At 31.6% G+C, this 19,225-nt stretch overlaps 2 non-coding genes across 2 annotated transcripts; both read left to right on the top strand.

Moving 5' to 3' along the window:
- Window positions 1-265: 265 nt before the first annotated feature.
- Window positions 266-366, top strand: Trnay-gua (transfer RNA tyrosine (anticodon GUA)). Its single transcript has 2 exons — window positions 266-302; window positions 331-366. It is a non-coding gene; the product is annotated as a tRNA-Tyr (tRNA).
- A 7,685-nt stretch (window positions 367-8,051) lies between these two features.
- Window positions 8,052-8,148, top strand: Trnay-gua (transfer RNA tyrosine (anticodon GUA)). Its single transcript has 2 exons — window positions 8,052-8,088; window positions 8,113-8,148. It is a non-coding gene; the product is annotated as a tRNA-Tyr (tRNA).
- Window positions 8,149-19,225: the final 11,077 nt, after the last annotated feature.

The raw sequence follows: 19,225 nt of genomic DNA, 5'->3' as shown, positions 1-19,225 counted from the left end.
CGTTGGAGGTCAAATAACGACTGCAGTCCACCGCTCTACCAACTGAGCTATCGAAGGCGATGAAAACCGTTATTCCAGTTGAAGATTTTCTCACAGGTAAAACCAACAAAAAAATTATTTTTGTATGGTCAGCGCAATCACAACAACAACAACAAAAAGTGAAAGGTGCATAATTGATTGTTGATTATACGCCATAGGTACCTTCTGGTAATCTTTTGTATAGCCAAATATGGCGGTCGTTAGTCTGGTGGGCTTACTTCAAGTGCCTTCGATAGCTCAGTTGGTAGAGCGGTGGACTGTAGAAGAGAAAAAGTGAAGAATAAAGCGGATATCCATAGGTCGCTGGTTCAAATCCGGCTCGAAGGAAATTGGTTAATCTTTTTGCGCCTCCGCGTCCACCAGCACCACGAGAGGATTTGTGTTTTCGTTTTTGTTTTTCAATCACAAATCACCAATTAATGATGATTTAGAAAATTTAAATTCATTAATAAAATAAAATAAAATAGAAGCGAAACAAAATAAAAGGGTCCAGCATAAGTTTGCGCCGACATCGAGCTATCAATTTGAGAAGAAGCAGGCATAAACTCTGGGTTTATTTTTCGGGAAATAGTTTTTCCCTGTATTGAAAAAGCAATCAATGACGTGCCAGAGATTTTCCGAGCAATTTACTTCGACGAAATCAACATAAAAGCAGACAACGACCGACGAACGACGAACGACGACGAGGACAACGACACGACTTTATCAGACGGCAAAGCGGATGAGATGGAAAGAAGGATGTGGAAAGGGGAAAAGGAAAAAGTGGTGGCATTGTATGCCCTGAAGCAATCTTCACAAAAGGATTATACCAACTCGAACCCAAACCCGAGCGCCTCTGGGGCAGTTTACGTTACGCTAAAGCACTAGGTACAGAAATACACACTGGTGCGTGTGTCGGTCGGTAATCGAAAACGAGAAAATTTCGGAAAATGGTGCTGGGACGCGGAGTGTGGTGTGAACGGAAAGGACTCAAACGAGAAGTGGTATAGCAGGCGACTTAAGTGTTATTAATGGCGTCCCGTGGAGTTCACGCATCGACCCGTACCGGTACCCGTACCCGTACCAGCCGAACCAAACCAACAGTTGCAGTTGTTTTGTGTTGTGACGGCTGATCACGTTCACCAGGCAAACAACGTTTACAGTGGGACGTGGGACCATTCTTCGTTGCCGAAATAAATATAAAAATAAAAATAAAACCAGAAAAAGAACAACAACAACAGAAATAACACGAAGCTGAACATTGGTGAAAATTATTCCTTCATTAATCCCAATCTCGAATGGCGCTGGTTTTTTTTTTCTTTTATGATGATTGCGAAGTGAATGGGATGTAGGTAGGTATTCCTATAGATACTTTTTGTGGATTGAGTTGATTGTGCTGTTCGTTTGGGATTTGAATGAGATTTCTTTTATTTTTGGAAATCATTATCTGGCTTTTTATGCTGATAACAAATTGTTTGTCGTTTTTTTTTCTTCTCTTTTAGTTTTTTGGAATTGAAAATTAGAAACCACTTGATTTCAGTTTCAGTGAACGTAGTTAATTAATTTGGGCATTTAATCTGAGTACCTACCTAAACGTTTTGTTGATTTTTCTGAATACGGGTATTGATATCTATATCTGTATGAAGCTAGTTATATTCATTGGAATTGCTTTGTTTGTTTAATAGGTATTTGTGTAACAAAACTAGTTTGATAAAATGTCATTATTTATATAATTATTAAAAACGAGATAACATCATATGTACGTTTCTTAATTTGTTTTGATTTCAATTTTAAGTTGGTAAAATTAATACTTCAAAGTGTCAACCGAATCAAGCTTGAATTCTCAACAAAAATGTTAAGAATCTTTGAGAAACTAGGTAAACAAATATGTCAGATGGTTTGGGATGTAAATTTTCTTTTGAATTGGCTAGAACCAAAAACTGGTGTAAGGCAGGGATGACTTTTGAGTCCACTCCTCTTCCCAATTTAATAAGATGATCTAAGTACGGTTCTTCTGGGAAAAATTCTTTTTGATGGTATGTCCATACAAATGTTACTGCAATTGACAATGTCATTGTTTTGCCATCAAAATTGTCCAACATGCTCCAGATTATAAACGTTTATGAATGCTGTGAAGCCTACAAATAAAAACATCTAAAACAGAAATAATGGCGGACCAGTCGTTTTGTAAGAAATGAACGTTGGACTTGTAATACTGAAAATCTGCAAATTGTAAAGTTATATAAATACCTCGGTGTTTTGAAAACTCAAACGCTATTATTTTAAATGAATTTACAAAAAAAGCGTAAAAAATCCAAACGCTTGATAAACTGTTATTGGAAAACTGTCTTTTGCGACCGAAATATAGATCCAAGTACAAAATACAGAATTTATGATTGATCTTACGAATAATTATGTGATATGCAAAAGAAGTCTGCTATTATTCTCGAATTTGAAGGTTAGGTAATGTTGAAGTGGTTACGGATTTAGAATCCACGCACTTAGGCCAAAAGAAAAAGCTCATTGTGATACCACATGAATCTAGAGAATTACTTCTTACTAGTCGAACCATTTTCAGCTTCTTAAAAAGCGAAGAAGATATTTGCTATCCTTTTTAGCTAGTTCATTGGGATTATCAAAAGAGTAGCCTACCAGATGAAGTTTGCGTCTTAGTGAAAGAGCAGAGTGTCGTCCATAAAGCTCCTACCTGCCTATAAAACAGTGTCCCGTAAGGACACCTATTAGGGAGCTAATATAAAGTCTGCTTTGAGATAACAAGTCTTTAGAGCGCTTTAGGTCCAGTGAAAGACATATGAGTTTTGTGCCTGTGCATGTTGGTAAATTGTGCCACCTAGAGTTTGCTATCGCAAAAGCTGTTTCTTTTAGCATGAGTTTACATGCAGCTATCGGTATAGCTATCTTCTCCCTTTCGGTTGAAATAGGTGTTACGGTTCCATTTTAGCGAGTTCATCGGCTCTACAATTTCCTGTGATGTATCTGTGGCCCGGCACCCAACAGATTTGAATGTTAAATTGCTGCGCCATCTCCATAAGAGACTATCGACAATCGAGGGCCGTTTGAGATTTGGTTTAGACACTGTCAAGTAATGTAATAGCAGCCTGACTGTCAGAGAAGATTCAGATATCAGAAGTTGATATCACGTTTTCTCTTAGCCAGGAGAAAACCTCTTTGATCAAATTGGGGTTCGGATTAGTGTAGTCATTCTATTATAGCTGTACTCGTTCCCAATTGGTTGCTGAAGACATGCAGAGCGTTGGACTCTGCTGAGTTTAGCGTAATATGTGACTTTCTCCAGTGCAGTCTACTATACTGCAACCCCGTACATAAGTATTGGTCGGATGACCAATGTGTATAGCCAATAGGTTATGCGAGGTTGAAAAGCCCATTTGCTTTTTATGGCTTTCTTGCAAAGGAAAAGAGCTGCTGGAGCTTTTTTTCCTCAATATTAGTTTTTCAATTTAATTTTTTGTCCAATATCAGACCAAGATATTTGGCTTCATTGGTAAAAATAAGTGATACACCTTTTATTGAAGGAGGTAAAATTACTGGGATCTTGTAGAAAGGACAAGTTCTGTTTTTCGACAATTAATAATAAGTCCGCAGTGATCAGCCCATCTAGTGTATGAAGTAGAACAACTCTTACGGTTTTTTGAAAAAAAATATTAAGACTGCCACACAACAACTTACAAATTGCACCTTGAAATTGATAAATCCCCATTTTACGTGTATATCTACCCTTGACTTTAAAACATCCTACCCATCGCCTTGCAAATAAGAAAACCTTGAAAACATTCCATTCCGTCTGTCGATTTGTCTTACTTAAAACTTTAACAAAATATTCTTGCAATATTTTTTTTGAGATAAATAATTTGAAGTCAATATCTTCCTTTATTCTCCTAATCTTGAGTCGAAAACCATTCCTTGTTAACTTCCCATAGGAAGTTATTGTAATCGGTCCGATTCGTAGAACTGAAATTTTGACTTTGCTCGACTTTTTAAGGTCCCTAGAGTCGAAATAAAAGATTTTTAGAGCGATGTCTGTGCGTGCGTGTGTACGTACGTCCTTACATTGGGGGATTTTTTTTGGTAAAAATTAAATACAAAAAATAGTACAAAAATTAGGTACAAATTGATGATCGAATCCCTATATATCGTGAACAATAGAAAATATTAAAATTGGTAAAAATTGACTAAAAATCTCTTTAATAAAAATTGATTTTCGAATAAAACTATTTCATTATAAGCAAAATGTTGTTGGTAATTTTTAAATTTTTAAGAATCATTCAACTGAGAATTTTCTTTACAAAACACGAAAACTTTAATTTTGTAAGTTTTTGTGCTTTTTTTAAATAAGTTGTCAGTTAAATTTTTATTAAAAAATAACTAAAAATTATCAACAATATTTTGAATGTGATGAAATAGCTTGATTTTTAAATCTATTTCTGTTAACGAGATTTTTAGTCAAAAACCAATTTTAGTAGCATTTCTTAAAAGTTTTTATTTCTTATAAAAAAAATACAGATTGGATTTTTTTAAGAAAATTCATTACAGAATGAAATCATTTTGAGGTCAATACCTTCATTTATTCACGACATTTCGAGAATCGAACATCAATTTTTACCAATTTTGCGTACTGTTTCTTGTAGTTGTTAATTTTTAAATGTTCAATTCGACAAATTACATATTACAGAAACTTCTATGGGATATTTAAAATGCACAATTTTTTCAGAATGGAGAAGGCTGAGCCTTGAACATGATGTATCCACTCCAACTATTAAATGTAAAATTTTTAAAAATAAGCCTAAGGAAATACTTTCAACGAACAAAGTCAAATAAGAAGCTACTATAACTAATTATTAAAACATTTTCTGGATGAAATTTAGAGATTTAATCAATATTTTATTTGTTGCCAAAAGTACCACTTTTAACTGAAGACTGGACCAAGAAAATAATATGAATCGGAAATTCAACCCTATTCCAAAACCTTTGAACAATTTCATCAAATTTTGACCAATAAACGATTCAGAGGGGGGTCATATTAACCATCTTGCTTATATACAGATAACTTGTTTAAGCAAAGATTTGATCTAAGGATTTGTTAGTAATTTAACGACATTCACCAAAAAGTGATTTCCTGTCAAAAACTACTAACATCTGTTTAACTTTAGTAATGACTTAACATATTTTCTAATAAAATTTCTTTCTTAGAAAAAGAGCAAATATTCAGGTTTTTAAGAAGAAGTCTTGAATAAGAGATCGTCAATTTTAAATTAAGTTGCCTTTAAATTCCTGAAACAAGCCTTCAGTTCAATATAATTGTTTTGATGCACATATGTTAATAGTGAACATTGAAGTAATTATTACTTGGGACATACCTGAACTACATACATAAAAATCGAATCAACATTACGATGGTAGAAAAGTCGAAAAAAGGGTCTGTCTGTGCTGGCCCATTGAAATTAAGGTTTTCAGCCGATTAGCTTAAAGTGTTTTTTTTTCATTTGTTTTAATATGAAAAATACCAGCAGTCCCCATACAAATTGTTTGGTTAAGAATTTTTAAATGAACCGATAGATTTTTTAAAAGTGTCTATGTATATATTTTTTTTCTTAATTCAGCTTCTTTCTAGAAGAAAAACATTTTAGTATTGCTCCAAAAAGGTACCACGCAGAAAACCGTTATTTTGTTTTTAAGTTTTATCAGGAACTAATCGACTGATTTCAATAATGTCCACTTTGTTTAACGAAATTTAAAAGCAAAATATAAGCACTGCTTACCAAACATATTTTAAAGACTAAATTAAAAATTGTATGTATAAAAATTACTTAAAAAAAAAAAAACGCTCCAATGATTTTCGAAAACAAAATGAAGTTAATCAAGGTTTTTTGAAAAATTAAATGGCATTTAAGTTTTTATGAAAATTTTTTTTTGCAGGTACATTTTTAAATCTTAAAATATGGGAAATATTTTTATATTTTTAAACAGACTTTTTTGAAGAAATTAGGAAGTTCTAGCGATCCGTTCGTGCATTATATTTCTTTTAAAATTGATTTTTTGTTGAATACAAATTTTGATCATAAAAAATTGCAGAAATTTACTTTTTCAAGTGAATTCCGTTAAGATGTTCTAGAACTGAGATTTAAATACGAATGTCAAAAATTTAAATGTCCCAAAAACAGCAAAAGTGACATTGTGTTGAACTGACTAACTAACATTTTTTTCTCCACAAATTTTAAGATTTGTTAACTTATTTAAGATCAAAAAATATTCTAGCCCCAATCATCAACGAGTAGAAAATTGAGTCCGAGAAAACTACGTCAGAAAAGGCAGACAATTCTTGATATCAGATTCTTTTTTTGAGTTCTTGAATTTTTGTAGCGTTTTTTCGCATTAATAGAAATGGCAACAAAAAAATATGTACATACATATATACTTTTTGGAAAAAACCTACGTATCAAAATAATTTCTTATATTTCTATGTGAAAGCAACAAAAACTCCCTAAACCATTGTGTTTGGCTATTAAATATGACATATTAAGAAAACTGTTGGAATCTGGGAATGCTTTCATATGTAGAGAGTCGACCAAGTTAAATAGTTAGACTATTGGCACTGAGCAGAGTCTCAGCGAACAAAGTATAGTTCTGAGCAGAGTACGATCAGAGCTCTCTGATTTAATTATGAAACAACTTGAGCACTAAACTGTCATGATTTGAAAAACAGTCAAAACGTTGGCCCATTTAAAATAAATTTGATTCATAAAAATGCTTTATGCAATTACTTTTTTCTAAATTATCATACATTCTACACTAGAGCGACCAGCCTCTTCCGTCAATTTTATTGTTTTGACTATAATTTTTTTTAATTTCCCGACTTTCAAATTTAAAATTGTTTGTGTTCAGCATTTTACTCCATTTACTCTGTTACTTTATTTTAAGCTCACAAAACGCGCTCTGAACATGCTCAGAACTAAATTTAAAGCTCTGAACGATCAGAGCTCAAAAAGAAACAAAATTATTTTTTTGACAGTTCGAGCTGTACTCTCAACTAAAAAAAAACGTCATATATGTACATTGCTGAACAAAAGCGTTCTTAAATAATTTAAAAACTAAGGTTGTCACTTTAGCCCCAGAAATGTGTGCATTTAAGGTTAAGATATACATTATGTTATTTAAATTTTGTTAGCCTCCTTTACAGAACATTAAAGACCATTTTAAAGCGCTGAGTGAAAACTCGTCTTTATGTTAAGTGCATGACCAACCCTGATTAAAAGTCTGGATCCGCCCTTGACATAACTAAGCAAAACACGGAATGTATGAACTTTGTGCAATTTGAGAACTAGGAAAGAAATATGTTGGCATCGGGTCCTATTTTCAAGCCAATCAGAATCTCAATTTTAAAAAAAAATACCTTCTGGAGAAAAATATCAGTGAATTCTAAATGGCAACAGTTAAAAACTTCTTTACTTCTAATTAAAAACTGTATATTATAAGTATCGAAATAAAATCATATACGAATCTTTAACATTTTGCTCTTAATGTTATATATTGTTGTTTATATTTTATACATATTTCTTTTATTAGTTTTGTTTATATGTTAATAATGTAAGCTTGGCTATAAATCAATTCATCCTTTGTATTACAAAAATATTAATGCTCTTTTGTGAAAAAAGTATACCAAACTATCATGTTAAAAATTTTAATAAAAATCATTTTTACTATTTCTGCTATACTACCAACGACAATTAGAATAGCACACTCAATTATCAATCAAAAGCAAAACATATCTTTACTTATGTTTACATTTCTTCACATATTTAATATAGAATGGTCACACTGATCACACTTTTAAATACGCGAAAACTTAGCAGACTTTGCCATATCATCAAAGCCAAAATGAGAATGAACTTAATTGATTATACTATGTAATGTATAACTGTAGGTACTCACTGTCACATGGTTATCTTTTAAAGCCAAATATGGCGGTCGTTTTTTGACTGAGCCAACTTCAAGTACCTTCGATAGCTCAGTTGGTAGAGCGGTGGACTGTAGAAGAGATAATTCGAATAAGCTGACATCCATAGGTCGCTGGTTCAAATCCGGCTCGAAGGAAATTTGGTAAACTTTTTTTGCTGCATGTTTTAACAAAAGCATATACACGGTTTTGGTATTTAAATCAATTTGATAAAAAAGGCTAGAAAGCGACCAACAGTGACAATTTCTATCCCTGCCCGTCTGTCGACCTTTTGAAAACTTTAACAATATTTTGTGTGAGATACAAAAATGTTAATTCAATATTTGTATTTGTTCTTATATCACTTGAGTTGAAAAACATTTCTTATCAGTCTTTTGTTGTTTTTGTAATTCTTCATGTTTTGTAAAAAAAAGTTTTCAATTGATTTTTTTTTTCTAAAAAAAATAACTAAAAGTAGCTAACAATATTTGCATATGATGAAATAAGTTTGATTTCTATATCGAGATTTTTACGATTTTTAGTACCAATTTAATAAAAGTATTGTTTTTTATATACAAAAATACAGATTACAGTATTTTTAAAACGTAACCTTAAAGAAAATTAAGCATAGAATGATATCATTTTGATGTCAATATCTTCATCAGTTTTTAACAATTGTGTGTAGTATTTTTTGTAGATTATTATTTTTTTATAAAAACATTGAATATAGAATATTGAACTCTTATGAAAACTTTACTGAATATTAAAATACAAATATTTTTTATAAGTTTGAAGGGAATATCCGTAGTGTACACCTTAAATAAGCATTCATATTTCAAAGCTCAATGTTATCTATCGAAATCTAAAGCTCAATGTCATTCATCAAAATCTAAAGCTCAAATCTAAGTAAACCATGTAAGAACACAGAATGCAGACATTTTGCATTTCCGCTTTTCTCTCAGCCATTTCGATCGTATCTTTCATCCGAGTCGGTAGAACAGGAGCAGGACACAAAAGAAACTACCTTGTGCTGGTGCAACAGATAACTCTTCCATAAATTAATATATTAAATAAAGTTTCATTTTATTTTGTAAAGATTAAAAGTTAGTTCTTTCATTGTGGTTCCGAGAACCACGTTCGAGGAACAACATATCTCTAATTTTTGCTTACAGCCGAAAATCAATTTTACCAACTTTTAGTAATGTTGTTTGTAAAAAAAAAAAAAAAACAATTTTCAATTTTTCTCAAAATTGTATCAGTTGTATAAAATTAATTTGGAGTTATCGTGAGACAAATATTTGTTCTTCAGTTTTTTTAAAACGATACTATAAAATTTCATATAAATTTAGTTGAATTCGCTAATTATAATTTGATAATTTTTTGAATATTCTGCATCAACATCAAAATACTTTAAATATAGGTTAAAAAGGAATATTATCAATTAGTTTTTGGATTACTAAACGATTTTTTTTTCTTAAGCCTATTAACATGATTTTAAAATGTAGAATTTTGAACAGACATAATTTTGAAACACCAACATAATTTTGTCCTACAGTATTTTGACTGTACAGAGTTTTGACAAGTAATTTAAGCATACAGAATTTTGTGATACAGATACAGTTTAATGACCGAGTTAATAATTCGGTCCGATCCGAATTTTATATTGTAAATAAACCTTGACATCAGTTCTACAAGTCTACATTATTGGAATGTTTATAAGTGATAAAAGAACGCACTTTAAAAGCTGCTATTTCTGTCGGAACACAAGTGAAACATGTACGTTAAGGTACAAAAATAATTCTTTCAAAAACAAACTAAACTGGCAAGAAATGGTTAAGGAACCAGCTACAGCCTGGTATTTAATATTTCAAATTTCAATACGATATTAAAACACAATCACTTAAACAAAATCATCTTGAAATAAACTACAGAACTGTTAAACTAAAGTTAATAACTTGTCAAGATTGAAAATTATTCTGAAATTATCAAAACCTTCATACTTTCGCGCTATTGTCTATAAGTGCAGAAAAGTCTGAGAATCGTAAAATAGCACCCTAGTTATATTAAACATTCATCCTTATAAAAAAGATACCTTTAAATAGATTTTATGAAAAGAATAGGTTAATAATATTGGGTGTCTTTTTCGGTGCATTAGAAGTTGCGATGAAGGATATCTTTTGCTAGCCGTACAATTTTTAAACTTGGTTGAAACAGCTTCACGTTATAGGGAAATTCGTTCATTCGTAAATACGCAAAATTGGCCTCTAAGAATTATTAACGAATATCCATTTTCAATGCCGCTTACATCTAGGCGCCATCATCGGTCCTAATTTGTTTTGATATAAGGAATGAGGAGTTGTTATGCTAAATATGGCGTGTTCTATGAAGCAATGCTGTGAGATTTCTTGTTTCCAAAAATAATTATTTAAACATCTACGTCTTTTGGTTCCAGCAAGACGCGGAACTGGTCAATTAAATTAAAAATCAATTTTAAACAACTTTGTTTTCGGAAAAGGTCCTGTTAAATAGCCCCTCGTGTGAGCTTCTTAACTCCTCTTGATTACTTCTCATGAAAATATATTAAGTCATTGCCTTATGAAGCCGCCATTGACGCCAAACATCCTGATTAATTTAAAAAAAAAAAGTATTGAAAAATTCGACTCATCGAATGGAAATCATATCTAAAAAAATACTAAATTATACACAAAATTATTGCCAACAATATTTTTGTAATGCATTTTTATTTAAATTTCTTAAGCTATCAAAACAACAACCGATGTTTATTTAACAGGATAGGTGCCTAACTTAGAAATAAAAAAAAATAATGAAATACAAAAATGTTGAGGTAAAAAGATTCAGAAATATTTTGATAAATTCAAGGTATCTAGAAATGTTTCTTAATTTATTTTTTTAAATTTATAATTAAGAAATCAATATTCAAAAACAAAGGTTATTTAAGTAATTTATATTTTTCTTCAATCTTCGAAGGGAAGTAGATGAAGTGTTATGAGGTAATAAATAAGACCCGTTTTACTTAAGGAGGAAATACTTGAAGTAGAAGAAAATAAACTTCGTTTTCTGACGGTACCGAAAATTTACTAATTTTTGTTTTTAAAGAGATAAACTTGAGTGCCTGCCTCATCGAATTTTAGAAGGGGCTCAAAAACTTGTATAAGTACTTAAAATGTTGAACTTTTTTCAATTAACCATTACTGCATGTTATGTACTTACAAAAGGTATAAATTACTTTGAAATGCATAACTAACGACTTTCCTTCCTTTTTTGGTAAAAAAAAAACATCACCCAATTAAATTATTTCACATCTGAACGTGGGTTATACAACTTAAACAACTTTGAACACAGCAAGTTTCAGATTTAATTTAAAACTCTCAATTTAGATTCAATCAAAAGATAAACAAACTACAGATACTCTTGCAAAAAATAATTATAATAAAACAAAAACATGCAACATAAAAATCGTATTTAAGTATCCAATTCATAATGTAAATTAAGATCTGTTTTCGGAAAGCCGGTATTTTAAATGCGGTACACTTAACTTAAGTACTTAACCAACCAACTGGAATCTGATGATGTTATACGGGTACGAGTATCTCAATCGATGAATTTTATGGGTAGTATAAAACGAAATGAGAAACTACCTGCGTGTCGCATTTAAACAACACCCACTCTCATTTGATACACACATAAAAGAGTATCTTTCCGGTGCTGGACCACAATATTTTTAGTCCTCCTACTTCTACAGAACTCAGAAGGGCAAAAGAACAACAATATGGACGACCACATCAGCGTCAGCGACCGACACGCTTGCGGTGATCCATCAATCGGTCACAAAAAGCCGACCTCACCGAAACCGACGAACACCTTTTTTAGGACTTAAGAAGAAACGCTGCTAATTGGCTCGATTCTGGGCAGCTACAGGCTACAGCTCAGCTACCTGTGAGGGCAGTAAACCGATGAGCTCCTCAGAGGAAGTGTCAACCTTTTTTAACCTCTACAGGGTCTGTTTGAGGTTGAGTTTGACTCAGCAGAGTAAGCTGACAGGGATCGGATGCAATGATCGCATAAATCCCTCCATTATTATGACCGCTCCAAATTGGGTATGAGTTTTGTGATTGTGGGACCGATAATAATGCTAATGGGGAATCGGAATGCATTTGTTTATTTAATCAAATTTTATTCTAAAAGAGTCAATAATTTAAGTGTTTTATATGAGCGCGTCTCTTTCACAAGGACGTCTCGTCGAACTCGTCGCTCGTTGTCGGTTGACGCGGTCGACGCTTGTTGGTTGTCGCTGTCGTGTCATTCAAAAAGCGAACCAGTTTCATTGCGCACTGCTGTCACAAAATCGAAAACCACAACGAACGGCGGTGTTGATCGTCGATTGTCGTCGTCGCGTTGTCGTCGTCGATACCACAGAGTCACAAGACGCTGCACTGCAAGCAGAGTCGTCGCTCAGAGTTGTCGATAACTTGGGGCAATCACGGACGTGGGCATACACATAACTCATGTGCGGGCATGAATGCTCCTCTCCCTCTCTCTCCGGACTGCTCCAAGTCCGTCCGAATTGGAATGCCCATATTTCAGATCGATTCTGGCGATAAGATCTTTCTTTCTCGCTCGAAATGCGCGCGATCTGTGAATGCAGTGCGCGTGATTTGGAATTTATAGATGGGGAAGCGAAGCGGACTGCAGTCTACATTTATATACAAAATACCTACTGCTGCAAACTGACAAGACTTAATGACAGACGCGACGACGACGACTACAACAGCAACGACAACGACAACGGCGGCAGCGGCACGGCACGGAACAACGAACTAACAAACCAACGAACAAGTCGAACGTGAACGTGCATTCAAAGCCGGATTCACAACGTAAGGCTAATTAGTTCAACTGAAGCGTAAGCGTATATGATGTTATGTAGGTTTAAGTACTTTTTTGTATTTTATTTTTGTGGTGCTGAAGCTGATTCTGTTTTTGTCAATTTATTTTGTTTAAGCAAATTAACTCATCAGACAGAAAAGTTATGGGCCAGACGAAAAATGTTTATACACTTTAGTTTGACTTATGTATGTAGGTACTTTGCTATGGCGATTAATCTTTTTGTTTCCTCTTTTTCGGACTTTGAATTGCGCGATATTAATGATGGAATTGTGACTTTTTAGTAAAAATAAAAAACAAGAATGATTTGTTGATGATTTGTTGATGGAACGGCTTTAGATAAGAGTAGTTTAGAGAGAGTTATATGTACCTATTGAATAACACATTTGTTGTTAAAAGAGAACCTATTGATAAATGTTATCTTTGAAGAAGATTTTTCAATAATCAAAAAAAAAAAATTCAGAGTGGAAATTGGAAAAATCTCGGGTATATCTTAACATTTTAAATAATTTTGAGTTTAATTTTCAAAAAAAATTGAAGAAGGGAAATACTGAATAAAAACTTCTTATCTCAAAGTCTCCAAAACTTTGAAAATAACAATTAATCAACGAAATTCCTTGTTAGTGCTCACGTGTTTCAGATGCTTAACGAATTGAAAAAAATGACATGGTGCTGAAATAAGTCATTCACTAAATCACTTATCCCCTATTTTGTTTAGTTTCTTATTCACTTTTTCCCTAATTCCTAAATTTCAATTATTAACTAATTCATTTAGTCAATTTAGTACCCGTGACATGATGCGCTCGACTGTCATGCCAGAGGTCTTGGGTTCGATCTCTACCTGTGTCATCTTCTTGCGAGGAATTGACAAATTCTCCAAGAGTAATTCTTCTCATAACAAGTGCTTTTTTTAATTAAGCCGTTTGCATTTAGCTTATAACTGTAGGTCCCCTCCATCGCTGACAACAATACTAGCACACAGGAATGGTTGAGAGTTGTAAGTCATTAGGCCAAAATTCTCAACGGACTGTTGAGCCACCCTATTTATTTATTATTTAGTCACTAATTCAATAATTTGCTCTTTCAATTATTCAATAATTCACTTATTTACTACTTTACTTTTTCCTTAATTTGCAAGTTCGCCAATTTGTTAGTTTGCTTCCTTATGAATTTATTTATTCATCAATTTACTGATACACTAATTCTCTAAGTCACTAGTTAATTCACTTGTTTAATAAAACACTTATTCACTAATTCATTATTCCTTTATTTCATTATATTAATATGTATTTATTAGTTTCTATAACTCATTAGTTTTATTTTTTACTAGTTCCCTTTTTTACCTCATTACAAATTTCCTAATCAACTAACTCTATGTGTCACTAATTTACTTATTCAATAATTCACTAATTTACTTATAAGCCGATTCACCAATTCATTTATTCAGTGAATTACAATTTCTCTATTTCACTACTTCACTAATTTTCTAATTTTTCAATAACTAAAAAAATTCACGAATATGTCAATTCACGCATTTACTGATTTGGCAATTTACTACTCTAATAATTCATTTATTCACTAAATTAATAATTCGCTTTTACCCTAGTTCAAATGTTCGCTAATTTACTAACACGACAATTAACGAATTAACTATTTTGATTATTTATGAATTTATGAATTTACTGATACGCTATTTCTTTATTAGTAAATTATTTCACTAATTTACTAATTCACGGATTTCCTTATTCTTTTATTTAGTAATTCAATATTTAACTATTTCATTGTTTTTACTATTTCAATGTTTCACCTTTTTTTACTAATTATTTTTTTACTAACTCATTATTTCAATCATTCACTGATTCACTAATTTACTTATTCTATAAATTACTAATTCACTTGTTTGCTAATTCACTACTTTTCTATTTCACTACTTTACTACTTCACTGTTTCATTATTTCACTAATTCGCTGAATTACTAATTCACTAATTTAATATTTCACTAATTCACATACTATTATTGACTATTTCACTATTTAACTGTTAAACTGTTTCACTTTTTCACCATATCAATAATTCACTATTTTACTAGTTCACTTATTTGACAACTCACCAATTCGCTAAGTCAATAATATAATAATTCTAATTCACCAAATCACTAATTGACCGATTTTACAATACACTAATTTAACAATGCGCTATTTCACTTATAGCTCTATTTTCTTATTTCACTGTTCCAATAATTCTGTGTTTACTTATTTACTAACTCATTATTCGCCAATTCAACCATTCACTGTTTCACTTATTTCTGATTTAACTAATACACTTATTCCCTAGTTCAATTATTCACTAATTTGTAAATGCACGAATTTACTAATTCACTGATTCACAGGTGGCGCTACAGTCCTGTGTCAACTAGGACCTAGGATTCACTTTTTTACTAGTTCAAAAATTCACTATTTCACTTACTCAATCGAAAAGTTGAGTCGAAATTTACCATTTTGTAATGATACCTATTTTGAAATAGTTACAAATAAATCAACTTCAAAAAACTTAAACACAAATATCTTCAAAAATAATTTCAAAATGGAGTTCTTCATTTACATCTAAAACGCATTTTTTATTGAAAAAGAAAAACAGTGAAAAGTTCTTTAAGAATCCTCTTTGCGAGTTTTCCTCGAATGGTACACATAAAGTTTCCATTTCCTCTTAAAAACTTCTTACCTTTCTTTTTATTTATATTTCCCTTGTGGTTCGTAATAATAAAGTTACATAAATTGGCTCATTGTCCACCTTCGAAATATCATCCTTTTCTTAATCCCTAAAGTAGCCCAGAGAGGACTGAGAATCAATTTTTCAATCAATTTCTATTGAGGACAGAGATAGGGAGGACAAAATAAAAGTGACATCAATTTAGGATTAAGACAGTGTTATGGGCTACAACTAACTGTATCTACCTTATAAAATATACTATATACGCTGCTATACGTACTTAAACTCAAACACGAACATATAAGGGTGACAGAGAAAAATAAAATACAATCTTGTTTGTAAAGAGGTTTAGAGTCTGTCTGGTGGTGAATTGCATAGTGTACATTTTTTAGAAGGAAGTACCAAAGTGTAATAAACAATTCAACGTCAATAAGGATTATCTGCTGGAAGACAATTGAGATATTAATATAGAAAAATCTGCCATGACCATGTGGTTCACTATTATTGGATTTAATAGGGTTCGAGCTCGTACATATGTGGACTGTGAAACCGAAGTTAAAGAGTCTTGAATGACATAAATTATTAGGTACACAGTATCGATTGATTATATGACTTAAGGATTTATTATGCACGAACTCAGTAAACATTATTACACAAGACAAATATATTGATAATTATACATTGATTTTAATTATTTGATATCATGCACAGTGTATTTATTTCAATTGAGTTACCCCATTTCACCCTACAAAATAAGTAGATTTCCAAAAAATAGTCACCTTAAATCACACAACAAGTAATGTAGCAGGTATAATAACAGACATGTTAAACTTACCCTTCTTATAATAAATTATAATAAATATATACATTTATTGCGTACTTTATTTCATAGTTCAAAGTTGGTAGAGCTGACATTTGAAACCTGTCGAACTCAGCTGTCATTTCAAGTGTCATGAGTCATGACATTAGTTTAATGTTTGCCGATAGTGAATCGCTTTACAGCTGACCAAATCGTTAAAATTATTATACAACTTTAATCAAAAGTTATGATTCAAACGTACCCATTTTTCGCGAAGGATTAAGTCATCATAATCTACCGACTACGCAAGCAATCGGTTAAATATAGTAATGAAATTCGAAGAGAGTGGAAGCGTTTCTGATTTCGTAAGATTTGTGCAGTTTGCATTATCGGAGTGCAAAGCTCAGTTGAAAATAGTTCCACTGCTAGTGGAAAAGTGTTGCTGATGATAGAAATTTATTGATTTCCCGGCTTTTGCAGCAATTGCACCTTTTTTGGTATTAAAGATTATAACTTGGTTATACACATCGCCTTCTAAAAAAACAAGAAAACAAGACACAATATACCAGCAATTTATGGCTTTTTGCGTGAGAAGTTTCCTTGTCGCGTAGTTACAAGTTTAAATGATACGTTGTTGGAAATAACCCCAAAAGAATAAAATGTGGTGGCCATTAAATTTATATTGTGTTTCAAACTTAAGTCCAATTTTTATGTATTGTTCATCAAAAAAATTAATGATCCAATACCAAAGTTTGATATCAAATGAAGCTAATGGACTATGCAATTTTTTATTTTATTTTATTTATTTATTTACAGTATTAAGTGTAATGTAAAATTACAAATAATATATATTATGAAAGCATTAACAACAAAGCCATCAGCCTAATTTTTTTTAAGTTAAGAAATACTGGGGCCCTACTATGTAACTCGATTCTACAATGAAATTGCTCGAATTCGAAAAGTTGGTACTATGTTTTTATTTGACTACTTTCGAACGAACGAGAATCGAATAGTTCTAGTAGTGCCAACTCTATTTTTATCAACTTTCGAATAAACGAGGAACTACGTAACTCGAAACTAGAATTCGAAACAAGGAAAATAATCGCTCTACAACAAATGTGTTTGCGAACAAAGTTTTTCTTGTCAAGGAGTAAATAAAGTGTTGAATATGAGTTCCTTCTACCATCTCAATTACAACTGGAACTCCTGATTTTTCCAAAAATAGCGTTTGGACTTTCTTTTCTCTTCCTCATTCATTTCATAATTCATCATCAGAGGGCACATGCTTCTTTCGATTGAAGTCAAAACTTCCGCATGTTGTTTTTGACATGGTTTGCAATTCCAACGTTCTTGTCACCACCGATTGCCGAAAAATTCAATTGCTGATGACTTAATGATTATCGGAACAGCATTTTGTCTTCTGCAAGTAGTGAATTCGAAAGTAAGAACATAAATCCGTCTTTAGAAAAAACCATTGTTCTTAACAAAACCAAAATTAAAAAGTACATAGTTTTCATTAAGAATGCGTCCAAATATTTTACCGTATACATTTACATATATATGTACAAACCTTTTCTCACTCAGCTCCATTATCTTGGAATTATCTCTTATTCTTCTGCATTCAATTTGCTTGTACCGTTCTTCATTTTCTTGCATATTAAGCCAAATTCCAAAGGTGTTCAATTTTTTAATAATTATTATTCTTGTCCAAAAATTTAATGTTTTATGTTTGTTTTTAAAACTGTAAAACTCGATACTCGTTCGAAAGTTCAACATTTTTTGGGTTTAACTGGCGGCATCCGATTCTACTTTCATATATAGTAGAATCGAGATACAAAGTAGGGCCCCTGTTTTAGGAGCCAGTTATAGCTATTATTGAAAATTATTGTATTTCGGGATTTAAAAGCAATTAGTGAAGTTGACCAATTTATGTGGGTATTGAGATGAAGAAAAATACATTATTTAACTCAGACATTTTTTGGCGTATTATTAATCTTTTAATGATATAATCTTTTTTAATGAACAGCTGATAGTTGATTAAACATTTCGGAACTTAATGGTTTTACTGAAAACGTTTCATTTTCTTTATGTTTTTAACTACCAGTTTTCCTTTTAATGATCAACTCTAACTTTAAAAGCTTAATATCAATCACGGAATGCTTGATATCAATCAGGAAACTCGTGTTCAATGACAGAAATTTTCAACGAAGCTATAAAAAATTCAAACAATTGGTTTCAATAATGAAAACCAATGATAGCTATAACTGGCCCTTAATCATTTGTCTGCATCATTGAAGTTCAAGATTTAATGCTGACTGAGAAATGAAGCTTAAGAGCTATTGAATTATGTAAACTTAAAAACTACCGTTCTTAACGCAGAAATTTAGGTTAAGTTCTTTATTCATTACTGTTCTGAAAGATAACATCATTGGCAATACGCAGCATATATTTAATTTCATAATTTGGACCAAAATCGTTTTGCTTGAGGTATTCCATTTTCTTTTGTTTATACTCATCTTCCAGTTTTACCGACTTGTCAAAAAATTCTTTACGAAAATGGCCCCTGAAGTTAATGGAAAAACATTTCTGAGGATAAAATTCAAGTAAACGTCAAGAAAAGAAAAGTAAATGCCAAATAAAAATGAAAGTTTTTTTTTTTTAATTGTCAAATTTTATAATTTAACAGCTTTATGTTATAATAATAAATAAAAATACTTATTTAAACAAAAAATTTAATTATAAACAAAAAGATTATAATTTACTGTTTTTACATCAATATGTGATTCTGCTTATATTTTTTACCTTTTTCAACTTACAAGCAATTT

The sequence above is a fragment of the Eupeodes corollae genome, chromosome 3 (genome assembly GCF_945859685.1).
Source record: "Eupeodes corollae chromosome 3, idEupCoro1.1, whole genome shotgun sequence".
Classification (NCBI taxonomy): Eukaryota; Metazoa; Arthropoda; class Insecta; order Diptera; family Syrphidae; genus Eupeodes; species Eupeodes corollae.
The sequence above is the reverse complement of the archived record's forward strand: the minus strand, read 5'-3'. Positions and strand labels throughout refer to the sequence as shown.